We start from the raw sequence: 14,834 nt of genomic DNA on the forward strand, positions 1-14,834 counted from the left end.
ATATGGGGGGGGTGACATACTGCATGGGGCATTATAAGGGAGGGGGAAGTGACATCCTTCAAGGGGCATTATATGAGGTGGAGAGGTGACATCCTGCATGGGGCATTTTATGGGGGGTAGAGGTGACATCCTGCATAGGGCATTAAAAGGGGGGTGTCATCCTGCATGGGGCATTATAAGGGGGAAACAGCCTGCATGGAGCATTATATGGGGGCCAGTATTCTGTATGGAGCATTATATGGGGGGCCAGTATTCTGTATGGAGTATTATATGGGGGCCAATATTCTGCATGGAGTGTTATATGGGGGTCAGTATTCTGTATGGAGCGTTATATGGGGGTCAGTATTCTGTATGGAGCGTTACATGGGGGCCAATATTCTGTATGGAGCATTATATGAGGACCAGTATCCTGTATGGAGCATTATAAGGGGGTCAGTATCCTGTATGGAGCATTATATGGTGCCCATAATACTGTATGGAGGACTATACTGTCCGGTCTGCACTGTGCGTTGTGAGGATTCGCCGGTTTCTGAGCTATTGTAGAATTTACAATAGATATCGCTCATGTAATGTAGTAAGTGAAATCCTTGGCCTTGTACTATATATATATATATTTCTCTGTGGTATCTTTGCATCATGAATCCATGGTATGTGCTAAAGGGGCCCACTGAAACTCTGTCGCCCAGGGCCCACAAAAACCTGGAGCCAGCCCTGGGGGTAAGTATAACAACTTTTATTTTTTTTAAATACAGTTAGTTAACTAGGAGTGGGGGGAATCAGAGATGCATGGGGGATGAAAGATGCACGGGGGGGCCTTCATGCCCCCTAAGAAGGGCAGGGGGGGGCCCCAAAAAATTCTTGCACAGGGGCCCACTACAGTCTGTGTCCGCCCCTGCCCCATATAGTATAATGTCCCCAACTCTGGTCCCCTTAGAGAATAATGTCCCCATGAGTTGGCCCCATACAGTATAATGTCTTTCTCTCTTATCCCCATATATTATAATACCCCCATTGTGGCCCACAAACAGCATGATGTCCCCCTTTATGACCCAAATCTAGTATATTATCTCAGTCTGTGGCCCTTTTACTGTATAATGTACCTTATTGTGGCCTCCATACAGTATTATGTCCCCCTCTTTGGCCCTGATATTGTACAATGCCCCTTTTTCTGGCCCCCATATAGTATAATGTCCCTATATAGTATAATGTCCCCCATTGTGGCATTTTGTTCCCCAATATGTGCAATATCCCCTTCTATGACCCACATATATTATAATGTCCCCAATGTTGCCCCCAAAAAGTACAATCTCCTCCTCTCTTACCCCCGTATAATGTCCCTCGTATAGTCTTCATACAGCATAATACCCCTCTCCTCTGTGGCCCCCACATTGTGTAATGTACCCCATACAGTGAAATGTCTCCTAGGGGGTCCCATACAGTATAATGGCCTTCATTATGTCCACTATAGAGTATAAAATCCCCCTATCTGACCTCCATAAAGTATAATGTCCTCCATGCAGTATAATGTTTCCATATGTGACCCCCATATTTTATTAAGCCCCCATGGTGGCCCATACACAGTATAAAGTCCCTCTCTGTTTTTCCTTTACTGTGTAAAGTTCCCCATTGTAATCACCCTTACTGTATAATGTCCCCCACTCTGGCCACACATAGTATAATGTCCCCACTGTTGCTCCTATACAGTGTAATGTCCACATCTGTGGTCCCTCCCAATACAGTAGAATATCCCCAATACAGCATAATGCCCCTTTCTGTGGTTATCATATTGTACGTCCACCTTTGTGACCCCATATAATATAATGTCTTCCATTATGGCCTCTATATTGTAAAATGTCCCCCTCTTTGGCCCCTACATAGTTTAATGTCGCTCTGTTTGGCCCTGTCTACATAAAATTAAAAAAAAACATGACTCTACTCATCTGCCACTGCTCCAACGATGAGTGGTTCCATATTTGACTGTATTGCACATCATAAGCGGCGCAATGCAGTGATGTTACTGCACCATCTGCAACATCACCTGCTGCTTCTGGTCTCTGATATGCTAGGGGAGTGTGTAGGTATTGCAGGGCAGGGAGCTAGTGGCTCTTTGCTTCAAAATACTATGAAAATGATAAACTGGATGTCCAAGGACGCACAGCCAGATGAAATTGGAACGGACACCGGCAGGGCCTCTACACCACAGGCCTGGTCACAACTGTGACCCCTATGTCCCAGCTCAGGGGCACTTTGGGGACTGTGGGCCCACTGAAGGATTTGGTGGTCATTTGGTGGGCAAGTCTGAGCCTATCTCTCCTTCTGTGCTTTAATCTGTACAAGACAATAATATCATGTACAGCATTTTTGCTTCAGTGTGAATAAAACAGTTAAAGAATGTTAGTCCCTCTGAGCCCAATATGACATTATACTAGCTGGTAGAGTACTCTTTTGAAGGGGCTTTCTCACTAAATATACATATTGCTTATTCACAGTGCACATATAGATGTGCATTTGCTGTAGGAGATCCACAGCAATCACAAAAACAGTGTAAATAGAGCTGTAGTGCACATGTTTGACCACCACTCTATTCACGGTTTATAAGGCTAGTGGGTAAGATGACAAAGCAATGTTGCAAGGAGCATAACACTATTGGTTTACAGGGACTATACAACAATAAATATTTGAGTAATAAAAGTCTATAAAATTGATCTAATACACCACCTCTTGTCAGAATTTATTTTACCTCTCACATTTTGTTGTTCCGCCCAGCTAAAAATGTGCTAGACTGTACACTATCTTGCTATGATTGTTCGGTAGTATTAAAGGAATAAAAAAACAATAAAACCACCCTCTCCTACCCTAAGCCACCAAAGTTACAGTATGTAACCTCTCCACTTCCTTAGACCACCGGTGAAACTTTAAAAAATTTTAAATATATTTTATGTAAATACTTGTATGCCAAAAATGACAAAAGTATTCTTGGGGTGATACCTTTATTGGCTAACCAGAAAATATATTTTCTGGTTAGCCAATAAAGGTATCACCCCAAGAAAACTTTTGTCATTTTTGGCATACAAGTATTTACATTGTTTTTTCTGGCTAACACGGTACCACAATATAACTTTGTATTGTACATTATAAATATATTTTACAATTTTATGATGTTTAAATCTGGTTTACATCTCTTAGTCAAGGTATAAATGAGAAATTCTAAAATATTTTAAAATAAGAATTTGCCGGCTTTGCCAAATTTTTAAAAATATTTGATTTGTGTCAAATGTATCTCAGTACTGCAAAGTCTTTAATTGCCCTGAAAATAGATTTAAAGGGAATCTGTCAGCAGGATCAAACCCTTATAAGCCTTCTATATGGGCATGCCGTTCATAGGAAGCTGAATATAACGATACCCTGATATCTGAAATCCAATGTCACTCCAGAGAAATGCACGTTTTTCTCATATGTTAATGACTATGGGCAGGAAACCGATCTGCATGAGAATCTGCCTCCAGAGATTATTTTTAATAAAATAGCAGTGTGAGACATGGAACTAACACAATTTCGGACAAGTGCCAACAATTTTGTCCAGCCCATTTTTGGGGTTTTGTGCGAAATTATGTCTAATTTGCCTTTTTTTCTGTTTATTTATGTTGTCCCAATGCACACAAAGGAAATAAACATGTATATAAAAACATGTGTAATTGCAATCATTTCCTGGGAGAAATACTTTATTTTCTGGAACAAATTTAAGGGTGTCAACATTTTCAGCCATGACTGTATAAGAAAAATGTGGATTTCTCTGGAATAAGACATTGGATCACAGATATCAAAGTATAATTTTATTCAATTTTCTAGGACCTGTATACCCATATAGATGGCTTAGGAGGGTTTATTTCCTTTTAAACACTCATTTAAAATACAACAACAGCATTCAGTATGGTCCTGGATTATTAAAAAAGGAATTAAAAAAATGGAAATGTATGCATTATATATAAAAATGTAAAAAATACAAATTGTACTTTCAGTACTTAACAAAAAAGTAGGACAAGAAACACTTTTTAGTTTTGCTTCCAAAAAGCAAGCATCTGCAACAGGTCACTGTATTTAGGTGGATTTTACAGGTCTAATATATTTGAATACTACAATGAAGACTTGTGAAAAAAATTAAAATGAAAATGTTTAGCATTATGCATTTTGTTGAATACACAGATTAAATTTCTGGATTCTGTAAATTTGTCATTTGTATTTACATGAAAATAAATGGTGGCTTCCTTGACTGTGACACACAAGCCTAGGTTTCAGGATTTGTTCTTTACAAGCAAAATTAGGAGAAAGGGTTTTAAATTGCACTCCTGTTTATCAGTGTGTGAAGATTAAAAAAATGCTCTTATTACGGTACTGTGCTGTTATTGCAGAATATCACAGAACAAAAAATTCACAGTCACACTAACTATGCAAGTACATTACATCCCTATATCACTTGTATCTATTGATTATTATTCACAGGATGACTACCACACCTATTTAAATGTGCTTCAATACTAGCGTATTAGAATAAAAAAAAAAATAATCATTAATTTTTTTGTCCTATCTGTGGAATGAACTACGCGCTCTGGTCTTTTATTAGTAGGATGTAAGATCCTAAAAATGATGCAGAGCATTAAGGGGAAGCCCATGTGGCTGCGCCTGAGGTCATTAGTCCACTCTGTAACTCTTCAGAGGTGTATGAAATGGCAGTGGGCATTTTTATTTTTTTATTTTTTGCTGATACAAATCAAATTACAAACTGTTTTAATTTGCAAGTACCTGCGAATATGAGAAAATTTGACTTGAAGTCGATTCTACATGAATTATGATAATGCCTCTTGTTTCAACCTCATTACATTTCAACCGCAGTACATTAACATAGACATAGAGGACTAAATAAGACTATACAGTTGCCAATAATTTTCCTCAGTTGCTTAATTTTATATTTAAGATGTATTAGAAGTTGTTATTAAAATTAGTTGCACATATGCTTTAAGAAAATATATAATATAAAAGAATTTACTCACCAAATATATCTGTATTTCCATTAAAACTACTAAGAGCTTGTAATTCATTGTACGACATCAGAGGCGCTCTTTGAGCTCTTAAAAAAAAACTGAAATTATAAACATTGAAACAGATATATTTTTGTAGATAAATGGTTGACAAAAAAAGCCACTGCTATTTGTCATAACTACTGTCACCTGAATAGAAAGAATCAACTCAGATTATGTCAAAGGCAATCTATTCAAAATCATCATAATCTGTTTCTAATTGTGAACTTCCGCAAATGGTGGAAGATTACTTTAATGAAGCTACATAGATTTTGTACTAAGTTAGCAAATAAGTTGTTAATTGGACAATGCTCATTCTGCTCTACTGCCATCACTGATTGAGCCCAATGATCCTTATACTGCAGAAAAATCATCATGTTCTCACTGTAGTTTTAAAAACCCACAAAAATGCTATAAGACATTTAATTTGCCATAGTATCAAGTTTGATTAAAGCACCACTCCAGCAGTTTATTTCTTAGTGCTGGAGTGGTGCTTATAATGTAAGGTCTCTGCCCCTAGTCTTATACTCACTATATTCACCTTACATTGGCAGTGGTCTGGTCCAGCGGCGCCATCTTGTTACTGCAGATTCTGACTGTCCGGAAGTCAGCAGGTACATCACAAGCTCTTAATGGAAGTCTGAGGGCCAGAACGAGTCTCTCATACACTTACATTGAGTTGTGACCTCCAGCTCGCTCCAGCAAACAAGATTGATTTAGCAGGTCACAAACGACCAGAGACCGACGGGAGCGGCTTTGATAAAAGATGAAGACAGCATCAGATAAGTGTGAGAGTGGGGTCAAGGACCTTAGATTAGAAGCACCACTCCAGCGCTGCAATACAAAAACTTCTGGAGTGGTGCTTTAAGCTAAATTAAGTTTGTTAAAGGAGTTCTTCATCCCTTTTTTAAGTATCCACCATGGTACAGGATGTACAGTACATGTCTGGCAGCACAGGTATGTTACAGCTGCAGCGATTAGCCACAGCAGTGATGTATCGGTCACTGGTACAATCAATGATTATCTCAAGTCACAGGCTCATCTGGGTGGAAAAGGAAGTACTGACAAGGGGCTCATGCAGCATTTGAATGTGGGCGGCAGGGATTAGGTGTGGTGAGTATACTTTATTTTCATTATTTATAATAAAGTTCAGAAATGGACAACCCCTTCAAGATTAGTGTTTGCTAGTAAAATGTAAAATATCTATTTTCCATGGATATGTGTTTAATACAACCCCTGGTAAAAATTATGGAATCACCGGGCTCGAAGGATGTTCATTCAGTTGTTTAATGTTGTTGGAAAAAAGCAGATCACAGGCATGGCACAAAACTAAAGTCATTTCAAATGGCAACTTTAGGGCTTTAAGAAAAACTAAAAGAAATCAAGATTAAAAATGTGGTACTCAGTAAGGGTAATTTTTTTCAGACCAAGCAGAGGGAAAAAATTATGGAATCACTCAATTCTGAGGAAAAAATTATGGAATCACCCTGTAAATTTTAATTTCCAAAACTAACGCCTGCATCAAATTAGATCTGCTCGTTAGTCTGCATCTAAATAGGAGTGATCACACCTTGGAGAGCTGTTGCACCAAGTGGACTGACATGAATCATGGCTCCAACAGGAGAGATGTCAATTGAAACAAAGGAGAGGATTATCAAACTCTTAAAAGAAGGTAAATCATCACGCAATGTTGCAAAAGATGTTGGTTGTTCACAGTCAGCTGTGTCTAAAATCTGGACCAAATACAAACAACATGGGAAGGTTGTTAAAGGCAAACATACTGGTAGACCAAGGAAGACAACAAAGCGTCAAGACCAGAAACTTAAAGCAATATGTCTCCAAAACAGGAAATGCACAACAAAACAAATGAGGAATGAATGGGAGGAAACTGGAGTCAATGTCTGTGACCGAATTGTAAGAAACCACCTAAAGGAAATGGGATTTACATACAGAAAAGCTAAACATAAGCCATCATTAACACCTAAACAGAAAAAAACAAGGTTACAATGGGCTAAGGAAAAGCAATCATGGACTGTGGATGACTGGATGAAAGTCATATTCAGTGATGAATCGGGAATCTGCATTGCACAAGGTGATGATGCTGGAACTTTAGTTTGGTGCCGTTCCAATGAGATTTATAAAGATGACTGCATGAAGAGAACATGCAAATTTCCACAGTCATTGATGATATGGGGCTGCATGTAAGGTAAAGGCACTGGGGAGATGGCTGTCATTACATCTTCAATAAATGCCCAAGTTTACATTGATATTTTGGACAGTTTTCTTATCCCATCAATTGAAAGGAAGTTTGGGGATGATGAGATCATTTTTCAAGATGATAATGATGCATCCTGCCATAGAGCAAAAACTGTGAAAACAGTCCTTGAAAGAAGACACATAAGGTCAATGTCATGGCCTGCAAATAGTTCGGATCTCAATCCAATTGAAAATCTTTCATGGAAGTTGAAGAAAATGGTCCATAAACAAGGCTCCAACCTGCAAAGCTGATCTGGCAACAGCAATCAGAGAAAGTTGGAGCCAGATTGATAAAGAGTACTGTTTGCCACTCATTCCTCAAGTACAAGCCTCAGAGACTGCAAGCTGTTATTAAAGCCGGAAGCGGTGCAACAAAATACTAGTGTTGCATTGGAGTGTTCTTTTGTGTGTTTGTTTTTCATGATTCCATAATTTTTTCCTCATAATTGAGTGATTCCATAATTTTTTTCCTCTGCTAGGTGTGAAAAAAATTACTCTTACTGAGTACTACATTTTTAATCTTGATTTCTTTTAGTGTTTCTTAAAGCCCTAAAGTTGCCATTTGAAAAGACTTTAGTTTTGTGCCATGTCTGTGATCTGCTTTTTTTCTACAACATTAAACAACTGAATGAACATCCTCCAAGCCCGATGATTCCATAATTTTCACCAGGGGTTGTAGTATAATAATAGTCTAGAAAAATAGATTTCTATAGACTCCAGGGTGCCAGAAGACACCTCCTGATGATGATTGCAAATTGCGCATCTAGATGTCTGTTCTCACACTGGGAAGTTGTTACATCCGCATAATATTTACAACAGAATTATGCCCTCAGGTAATCTCTTTAACCACTGCACTTTCTAATATGTTATTCTGCCTTATATTCTGATAGCCAACTATATATTTTTTTTGCACTTTGCTTTGCACTACTGAATATTTGGCACTTCTTGATGGGCATTTAATGGCATGTTTACCTATGCCCATACCAAACACTTTATTTTGGTGGATACTCTCATTATTTTTTATAATAATTTGATTGATTAACACTTATCTCAAAACATCTTGTATTGTTGGATCTTAATATTTATTTATAGATTTTTTGATACCCACTACTCCCGTCTTGAATGTTGGTTGTACTATACTAAAGCCTTCCAGTTGATTTTATGTTTTTATGGGATTTGTTTGTGTTCTTTACATTGGGGCATCCATGTATATATTTTTTCAATATTTTTTTGATATTTTGTAGCAATACAGTTGTAATATTTGAATTACTGTATTGTACTTATTTTGTTATGGAATTATTGGCTACATACTGTATATTGTTTAAATTCTTATTAATCATTATTTTGTATATTTTGCCATAATTGGATGATGTAGGATTTGTGGAACTGTAAGGTGCCAGAGGGCGGTAGTCGTGGGCGAGCTGCTGCTGCTCCATGTTGCCCTGACACTTTATAGAGAATTTGCGTCCCAAACCAAATGGGCAGTGATGTGTGGAGTGCGTTGCACTGACTTGTAGGCCACAGACTGCAGCTCTCTCCAGGTCTTCATTTTCAAGAGCTGCAACACATGAATCAGGGGACATCCAGGTTTTTTTCATCACAAAAAACTTTACTCAACAGTCCGTTTACAACATATTTCAACTCGGGCACCACATTTTCATTTCTTGCATCCACAGCAGAGTACTCTTCCGGATTTTAATTTAGTTCTACCTGGACTATCCCTGCTGACCTTGCTTGTATCACTCCCAGGGATTCCCAGCCCAGTCCTGCAGTATGTCCGAGGTCAATTACTTCTACCACATGCGTCTGCATGTTAATCTTCCGCTATACAGAAGGAGTTAATGTGGTCGCAATAGCACCAGACGTTACAGAAGTATATTCGCTCAGGGATTTTCATAAAGCCTCGTGCTGCGCAGAACACCATGTACTTTCCTTGCTTCCAACATGAACTTGACATTCACCCTATTCATTCCCTATCAGGAAATTCCCCACTGTCTTCCTATATAGCTCCTCCCACTGTGTGCCAGTCCCGAACATTAACTCTTACCTTTCCTTAATGTCACTGTTTAACTACTGTCAACTATCGTATCCTGCTGATGTTATTTCCTAAGCCCTATACTATGTCCTACCCTATTCTATCCTATGCTGTACACTACAAACCCTAGGCATTACCTTTACATTACTTATTCACATTGCATAGACAAACATTTCACATGACACATTATATACCAAAAGACGCATGACACTATTCATATTATACAATACACATGACACAATTGGTGTCTTCAGGGGTAGGAACGCGAAAGCCATTGTTCATCACCCTGGTACTGTCACATTCCTGCCCCTGAAGATAACAATCGCGTCAAGTGCATTGTGTAATGTGAATAATGTCATGTGTGTTTTGACATATAATGTGTTATGTGATATGATTGTCTATGCAATGTGTAAAGGCAATGTATAATATTAGTAGTGTACAGAATACGGTAAGACATAGGTTAGGCCTTAGGACATAAGATAGAGTGTGATAAGCATTGTAAGTGTAATATGCTTAGTGTATAGTAATGTAGTGCATAGTGTTATAAGATGCATAGATCTGCCGAGCAACAGACTGAAGGGACCGATATAGTTAATGTTTGTAACTAGTCCACAGTTGGAGGGGCTAGTGACAGGGAAAGCAGACTGGTTCCTGTTTGAAGAGGGTTAGAGTTTGTTAGCTAAAGGATAAGATCAAGTTCAAGGTGCAGTGGGCTGATAGTGGAAGTGAGTACTTATTGTTCTGGGCAGTGCAAAAACTTACAAAAATTCCCTGAAAACATTCCCACAATGTCTGGAGCTCAAAGATTGATAAAGGTGCAATGGTGAGCACCTCAGTCACTCAAGGATGAACGTATAGAAATGCTGGAAATGTGCTGTACTAAGGAAACAAGAAATGGAGCGTGTTGTGCCTGATATTTCATGTTACAATCTGATGCACTTGAACTGTCGAGTAAATTTCTGTGTTTTGAAATGAACGGGGTGTCCCCTGATTCATGTGTGGAAGCTCCTGATGTTGAAGACCTGGAGACAGCTGAGGCCTATGTCCTACAAGTGAGTGCAGCGCACCCCAGATGCGACAGCATATTGGGACTGGGACACAAGTTTCTGGTAAAGTGCCAGGGTGACATGGAGCAACAGTTTGCCCACGACTACTGTCCTCTGGCACCTTGTAGAACCACTATAAAGGTATCTTAAGGGAATCCTTTTTGTGGCTTTTTAAAGGTATTTATACTGTGGTTACCCTGAGGAAGAGGTCCGTTCGACCTACAAATGCGTAGGAAATATACTACAATCTATTCCTGTTGATCTGAATCCTGTGAATTCCTTACCAGCAGTGTAGCACACCCATATTTCTCCCTTTGGTAAATATCGACATTGGTTTATCCAAACAGCAGAGCAGCAGCAGCTTGGGTATTGCTATCGAAGGCTATTAAACTGCTGTGGTTTCATAGCATCACAAGATGAGGGCAAAAAAATGCAATCCCTAGTCTGCGGGGAACATTTTGTTAAACAGACCATTGAAGGCATTGTATATAGCAGGAAATACAGTTTGGTTTTCTTGAGAAGCTTTATGGCCAGCATAGAAAGTATTGTAGATTTCATGGCGAGAATTGCTTCTGTCATTGAGGAGATTCTGCCAATCATGTTGTGTCTAACACAAAGGGCATTGTAGCTACCGTCTGGGCATTCTACCAGTCCATATGGTCATTTAAAGAGGTTGTCCACTACTATACATAATACCCCCATAATGCCCCCATCCACCGCGCGCTTTCCCAATGAATGCAGAGGAGAGGGAAAGCACACAGTCGATGCTGGGCTGTGACGTGCGCTGAAACCCCTTCTATAGCCCATCAGTCAGGGGGGTGATGTCACTGGGTCACACAGTCGGGACACATGATGCCTAGTGAGCAGTCAGTGATAGCGCCGCTCACAGGCAAGATTGACAATTCAAGGTAATTACAAAAACACTTCTTTCCACTCTATAAATCAATGGGGGCATTATGTATAGTAGTGGGAAAAATCTTTAAAGCTGTCATGGGAATATTGTGGCTGACAAAGACAGCATTTAGAACATTGTGTTTGGCATAGGCACATTGTGTAGAATAAGGAGCATTCTGGTTGTGATGGAGTGGTGACAATGTGTAGGTGTCATGAAAGGTATGTGGTTTAATAGTGATGAACCAAAGCTGCCATAAAAATAATTCAAAGAAAATCAGAAAAAACTTGCGTGGATATTCCAGGTGCTGCCAGTGGATGACGGATGTCCAAACTCAGGTAAATGAAGCGTTTTTATTGTATTACACAGTTCGTCTTCCATTTTTTTTTGCATTATTAAAATCATTCATTAAACATAAGTCACAACTGGCTCTTTTTATCTCAACATAAAATGTGTATTGCTTTCATTTGTTTTTAATAATATACTATATTTACATGCTTTATGACAGTTGCATTTGCAATCATAGACATATATAGCATTGTGGTGACAAATATGCATATGAGCTTATGCTACCAAGTCTGATGTTGTGATAGCATTATCTTTTTCAAGAAATAGTTGTTTTTTTACCAAGTTACTGCAGCACAGCCGCGCAATCCTGATGGTGTTTTTTTTTTCTCTTCCAGATTTGTTTTCTGGGAAATATAACAGACCAACTGCTGTGACTTATTACAAACTCAGTAGTCTTTGCTGAGGTGCACACTTAAAACTCTGCTTACAAACAAGATCAAAACACGACAGCAAACTCCATTTACAACATATGGTGTGTTCAGGTTCAGCATGAATCTATGTCTGTACATTGCTGCCTTTGTGTTCCTCCTATGTGTACTGAAGCTGATACAGCACCTCGGCAGCTGGCAATAGACTCAAATAAAAGGACTAGACATCCTGTCCTTTCCATACTGACATTATCTTCTCTGGCATTTTCTTTGCATTTAAAGTGAGCCAACTTTTCTTAGCTGCCAGTCACCCTGCTACTCCAAAGATACAATACAGTTCCCTGGCAAAGATATATCTGCTGATTTTGTAACAGTATGCTTCTCAGTTGTTTATTCTCTCTTCTAATTCAATTATTCAGGGTGTCATAGATATTTTCAGAATATGGAATGACAACACATCTATTTTGCATGTACATAAATAAATTTTAAATATATTTTGGATTTTTTTTTTCTGTGTGTATGGATGATATGACGGTTTAGGCTTGAAAATAACTCTTGACTCCACAAATAGATAGTGCTTCATAAAGTTATAAGATTGTAGTAATAATAACAATAATTTGAAATAATTAAAACAGTTATTAAAATAGAACATAGGCATAGCACAGTCTAAGGCTTCATCACTTTCTATTGCAGTCCCCAGAATCCTAGTGTGAATTAAGCTTTAAATAAATGTCGGAGCCATAAATCCCTTTCTAGTCATTTTAATCCCTTTGGGACCAACTTTGCAATGTGTCCCATCAATGTTGTAAAGTGATGCGGAAAATGTTTGCGGTATAGAAATAAAAATTATTTTTTATTATTTCCATACGTTATAGTAGGACACCAAACAGTATAAAATATGTGACAGCACTAAGCCAATGTAAAATAATTATAATGGGAGCAAAGAGAAAAAAGCCCGAAATATACAACCTGCATGTCTTGAGTAGACTGTGTGTTTAGGAGCAAATGTATCGCCAAAAGAAGGGCCGGGTGCTTACTTGTAAAAAAGTTCATGGATAATGAAAAAGAAGAATAAAAGTAGCACTCACCAGTTCTTCAAAATTCAAAGTCTTTATTTAAGGCATTAAAACTTTCAGCAGGGAGGGAGAGAGCACAAAGAGCGGACGACGATCGTTTCGTGCTGCGTGCGCTTCAAGCCAGGACCCGTTGAAGTGCACGCAGCACTAAACAGCCATCATCCACTCTTTGTGCTCTCTCCCTCCCTGCTGAAAGTTTTAATGCCTTAAATAAAGACTTTGAATTTTGAATAACTGGTGAGTACTACTTTTATTCTTCTTTTTCATTAAAATAATTATAATCTTGCAACACCTTGTCAGAAATTTTGTTAACATAGATGGACACTATAGTATACATTAGACAAGACATTAATGACCTGTCCTTAGGATAAATCATCAATAGTGGAGGTCCAACAGCTAGATATCCCACTGATCAGCTGTTATAATTTCTGGTGACAGCCAAATGTATATATATTGATTGGAGCTGTAATGTGTAGCATCCTCTGTAGGGTACTGCAGATGAGCTTCTATTCTGTTGGTAGGACGCTATGGGTTGAATCGGAGCTGTTCTGCAGTACCTGGCAGCGGATGGAATACATTGATTGGAAATATGCTGTTCAAGTCCATTCAATGTGTTTCAATGTGTTTATAACAACTGATCGGTGGGAGTTCCAGGTCTCATACCCCCAACAATCTGATATTGATGACGTATAGGTCATCAATATTTTGTGACTGGACAATCCTTTTAAATAAAAATAACATAGAATTTGCATATGCAATTAACACATTGCAATAATCTGACAGCATTATTGGAAGCTTTAGTCTTTATGCACACCAGAGTTTTCAAAGAAATTACTCCTTCCCTTGTTTGTAAAAGAGCCCAAACCAGCCAATCAGAGACAAAGACCCAAAAATGAATTTTTTTTAATCCAACTTTAGAAAATGAGTGCTGGTAAGAGTATGATTATTGGACAATAAACAGTTGATAGCTCATACAGTATGGTTAAAGATAAAATAATGAAGAGATAGCAATAATGGCTTGTACACACAGCTAGTAGCATTAATGGGTATAGTATACTCCAGTGTATTCTATCTGGATTGATCTCACCAGGCAATTTCACTGACCCATTCTTTGTTCTCTTTCGCCCACTGGCATGTCACTCTAACTAGTACTCTGCTGTTATATTCATTCCATTCCAAGAAATGACAAGTTGTGCATTGGATAATAGAGTTGGATAAGGATGGAATTTGCTTGACTGTATACCAGTTGTTCTTTAGAAATATTCTTGATATACTTCTGTAGAAACAAAAGTATTCTGTTGTTTGATTATTTCAAATTTGCTTCATTGGTCTCCATGTGGAGCCTCCAGCTTATACTTCACTCTACTCCTCCAGTTGCCGTCCAGCCAATTAAGGGGTATTGTATAATACCTTCAACTATATACTTACTTCCAGTCAATAGATTCTGCTGTATACTCTTCATTTCATTATGCCTGTTATCAATTGTTCTGATTAGCAATGAGTGGATCTAGCAAAATTCTGCCAATCAGTGCTGGTCCCAGTGGTTGAGCCCCTACGATCAAGAAGTTATCACTTATCCTGTTATGATTGTTTTCCCTTCATTCAATTAGGCGTGTACATAAAATTTCTCTGTGGGTGTGGCTGTGTTTGATTGTGCAGCTTTAGAGGACAAAAAAGCAAACACCCATAGCAAGTTCTGTGGCATATGGCCAATTGGATGAAAGGAAAAGTAGAATTT

This window comes from Phyllobates terribilis, unplaced genomic scaffold (assembly GCF_046119375.1).
Source record: "Phyllobates terribilis strain yellow unplaced genomic scaffold, ASM4611937v1 Scaffold_1__5_contigs__length_1240528914, whole genome shotgun sequence".
Taxonomy (NCBI): Eukaryota; Metazoa; Chordata; class Amphibia; order Anura; family Dendrobatidae; genus Phyllobates; species Phyllobates terribilis.